Genomic DNA, 4,729 nt, shown 5'->3' on the forward strand with positions numbered 1-4,729 from the left:
CACAGTGGCAAATCGGTCATTATGCACTAATTAGATAGAAAACAGTGCTATCATACCTAACTCTGCAGGCTGATAGAGCGCATTAAATGCGCCGCTCAATGTCACATCATAGTTTGCCCGGCAGGCCCTGCCGGGCTGTTTTGCCATTTCGCACCTGCTTGCTCGACACGTCGCAGGACGGGTGTCTCTTGGAGGCATTTTCCGTAGGAAGTGGCTGCCATATGGCGAATAGTAGCCACTTAGTCACTTTGGAGCTTGACACCGCACCGATCGATGACATGTGTCGTGATGAGGTGGTGTGGTGAGGTGGTTCTGCCTCCGCAAGCCCCGGCAGGCCTGCCGGGATGACACGAAGGCTTGCTTCCGGGGTAACCCCATCCTTGCCAGGCTCGCCTGCCCCGCAAGGGAGTTTTTCCCTTAGCAATATCTTTCTTCTCTGGCTAGTCTTGGTCCTCTTGTGCTGCACGCCGGTCCTTTGAAGAACTGATCCTTTTCACTCCAATCTGACCTTGGTGCTGCGATCTTGTTCTCATGCCTGTGCACAGTCTAGGCAACGGACCCAGGGTTTGTTGCACCGACAGAAGCCCTCAGGCCTGGTCCGGACGCGCTGCCAGGCATCATCGGGGTAGGCCCTAACAAGTGCACAGGCAGAGGCGTGGAAGTGGTTGGCCCCTTGAGATCTTCTTTGCCTCTTCATTAACCTGCGTCCGGGCCAGTTTCCGGTTTTCCCACATGTCGCGTAAAGCCAGTCATGGTGGGGCCACTCTTGTAATGGCCCGTGAATGACTTTAACGCACGGGGAGAAACTGCCAATTCACTCTTCCCACCATGCCCTTATCCTCAGCCACGTATGCTGCATGCGTCGCGCAGGGTAGGTAACGGAGGCGCGTGGTGCGGGAGAGCATCGAGGCAGGGGCCCAGTCTTCTTGAATTGGTGGAGGAGGGCGGCGGTTACCCGTTGAGCGATCAACTCTCTTCCCCGACCCGCCTATAAAAGGAGGGGCGGGGGAAGAGCGGAGGCATTCATCCTCACATCTTCTCTCCCATCCCTTTCTGCCGGCCATGCTAAAGAGAAGGGCCTGGGGCCAGGCCCCAGGCAGTAGCTTGATGTTGGCAACACCGAATGCTTGTGCTGATGCTTGGGGAGTGAGTCTGGTCCATACCCAGAGAATACGCGGCGGACGACTCATCTGTGGTGTGGGAGATATCAAGCTTCCCCATTGCGGGGAAATGCTTGTCTCTTCTGCCACAGTCGGCCGTCCGCTAGGCAATGCAACATCTTGCTTTGATTTGCTGCCGCTTGTTAGCCCGGCAACCAGGTTCTTGGCGCCCTCGACGTCCGCCCGGGATGCAGGGCTGGGGATCATTGGTAATTCCAGCACTGCCCCTTCCGGTGGATCTGGGGCTGATGTTGAGGGGAGGTGCATCTTCTTGCATGCCAAGGTGGGGAGTGGTGCACCCCGAGCCCCCTGGCCGGCTTGGCCCTCGACTGCTTCTCCGAGGAAGGCGTCGGGCCGGGAGCCTGGCGTTCCTTTGGAGTGGTGTTGATGAAGATGAAGCCAGGGAAGACAAAGAAGGTGGGAGGCAGGCCGCCAGGTCGGAGAACGATGGCACCGACACGTTCGTCTTGTACTGGCGACCTGTTGCCTCGTCTTTCCTTCTTTCCCCTCCCTTTCTCCGCACCATCATCACCGGCTTCTCAGTTGCTGGGGAAGGGATCGCCTTCCTGGCACTTTCGCCTCCTCCAGCAGTCTTCCAGCTGAGCTCCGACGGCCTCCCTTGTTGATGCTTGCGCTAGGGCTTCTGACTGGTCCTAGAGGCGGTGACCAGGGGACCGCCGAGGTTTTCCCTCTGTCCTCCTCCTTCGCAGCCTCGCTACTCCCGATCTTGTCAGGCTGCGCTTGGCAGGTCCTGACGGGTTTGGGGTAGCGTTTGTCGATGCGCACCTTCCGCCCCTCTTCTCTTCTCATCGCAATACCTGGGATAGGAGGGACACGGAGAGGAGTTTATGGGGCACTTATCTCTTTTCAATCTTAAATCTGTAGGCACTTGCCAAATTTTAGTTCAAATAATGTAATCTCTTGAATCCATGTTTGTGTCATGTAAGGTCTGTACTTGTTTGATCAACATATTAATGAAAAATATGAACCTTGCCGGGGACTCGTGCATGTATATGTCCATGCAGAGGTGGAATGCCTCTATATTTTTAAATAAATGAGTTTCCCCTGGCAGGCTATCCTGCCGGTACCCTCTATCTTGTTGCCTGGGAACTAAGCCTACCGGGCACAAATTGTGATGAGGGACCAGCCCCCCGCTAATCTTTTTTCATCAAAGGCCAGTGCGACCATCCTGAGCGAAGCAACATTAGAGTCGAGGGATGGGAGCACCTAAGTTTCAAAAAGTGGCGAGGTTCTCTTATGCACAAGTCTTTGCTTACAGAACACGCATGGACAAGAGATAGAACTTATCTGTTTGGCTTGCCAGAGGTTGTAGTGTTGGTTCATCTTTCCAGCTTCCCTTAGAGGCCAAGTTCTCAGTAGGAACCTGTAGTTTTATGCAGATGGAAATGATGCCAAATGCGATCTTATCTATATGAACATGCAATGCTCATGAAATGCTTATGCATGCAACTTGTCGGGGGCCCCCTAGCGCTTCATTTATTTCTCTGTTGCTCAGGGTCTGCGCCTGGCTTTGTACAAGGGGTTACATTCAACTGAGGCAAGGCCTATACAAAAGGGTGGCTGCCGGGCCGCCTTACGGGTAGAACTTGCAGAGATGCTCAATATTCCATGAGTTTTGCAATTGAATGCCATCTCCGGTCTCCAGACGGACTGTGCCAGGTCTGGTGACTCGAACTACCCGGTAAGGGCCTTCCCACTTCGGCGTCAACTTGTTTGTACCCTTGGCGGACTGAACGCGCCTAAGGACAAGGTCGCCTTCCTCAAAACACCGGGCATGAACCCTGCGGCTATGATAGCGACGCAGGGCTTGCTGATAGCGTGCCGTACACGTAGCAGCCCGGAGACGGTTCTCCTTGAGAAGCATAGCGTCGTCACGCTGGTGTTGATCCTGCGCTACTTCATCGTAGGCAAGTACTCGAGGCGACCCATAAATGAGTTCCGTGGGGATAACTGCTTCTGCCCCATAAACTAGGGAGAAGGGAGTCTGCCCGGTAGCTCGATTTGGTGTCGTTCTGAGGGACCAGAGAACTACCGGCAGCTCATCGATCCATTGCCTGCCGCACTTCTGCAGTGTATCAAATGTTCTCGTCTTGAGTCCTCTCAACACTTCAGCGTTCGCCCTCTCAGCTTGTCCATTGGTTCTGGGATGTGCAATAGAGGAAAATGAGATCTTGCTTCCGACAGCATGAGCATATTGCATGAAGGCGCGGCTCGTGAACTGGGTGCCGTTGTCGGTGATGATCCGGGCAGGGACCCCGAAGCGGCACACCAATCCTTTCAAGAACTTGATAGCTGACTGAGCAGTCACCTTTCCCACGCATCTACTTCCGGCCACTTTGTAAACTTGTCGATGGCAACGAACAAGAATTCAAAGCCCCCGGCAGCTCGGGGGAAAGGGCCAAGGATATCGAGCACCCAGACTGAAAACGGCCATGACAAAGGGATTGTCTGAAGAGCTTGTGCAGGCAGATGGATGTTCTTGGAATGGAACTGATAGGCTTCACACTTAGTTACTAGCTCGACTACATCTTGGAGGGCTGTGGGCCAATATAATCCTTGCCGGAATGCTTTCCCAACTAATGCCCTTGATCCAATGTGGGAGCCGCACACGCCTTTGTGTATTTCTGCCAGCAGTTCCTTTCCTTCTTCCTAGCAGATGCACTTCAATTTCATACCGTTGGGCCTTCTTCTGTACAGAGTGTCATCGACGAACTGATACATACTGGCCCTTCGGGCTACTCTTTTAGCTTCCTCTTGCTCATCGAGAAGTTCTCCAGTTTGGAGGAAATGGACTATGTGCCTTGCCCAAGTTGGAGCCCGGGGCTCGGCAACAAGGACTAGCGCCACCTCTCATCTGCGGGAGCGTGTTCCTCGACCGCGGGGACCAGTGGCCCAGCAGGAGAGTGCAGCTCGACAATCGATGCAGAGTTGTTTCCGACAGGGTCCCTACCAGGAGCCCCGGGAGGCTCTACCGGGAGAGGCTTACCGGAGTCCAACTTCCTCCTCTTTTGGGCCATTGTTGCCGGGGATACAGAGGGCTGAGTAAGATGGAGAACAAAAGTTCCTTGTTCCACAGGAAGTTTTTGCGCAACACACTTTGACAGATGATCAGCTATGCTGTTTTCCACACGGGGTACGTGCTCTCACTACAAAAAAAGAGACACATCTGTGACATTTTGGGCCGAATGATTTTTTTCTGTCATGCTTATGACACTTCTATGACGATAATTGTGACAAAACCCAGTATCATCATAGATGTGGTGGGCTCCTACTTCTATGACAAAAAATCATGACAGAAAATGGGCTTTTCGTCCTGGGCGGGCCGGAGACCCAGCTGCATGACATTCTTTGGGCTGTCCATGACAGAAAAAACCATGGTAGAAGCGAGGGCGAGGAAAATATCGGGGAGTTCCCGGTTATGGTGGGTGGTCGGGGCCGAGCGATGCGCGTTTCTCTCATACACGTACGCACGTGGGTGCGAGACGTTGGGCTCTAACTGAACCCGAGTGAGGCGTTCGCCTACTGAACCCGAGCGATTGCACTGCAGG

The sequence above is a fragment of the Triticum aestivum genome, chromosome 7D, assembly GCF_018294505.1.
Source record: "Triticum aestivum cultivar Chinese Spring chromosome 7D, IWGSC CS RefSeq v2.1, whole genome shotgun sequence".
In the NCBI taxonomy this organism is placed as follows: domain Eukaryota; kingdom Viridiplantae; phylum Streptophyta; class Magnoliopsida; order Poales; family Poaceae; genus Triticum; species Triticum aestivum.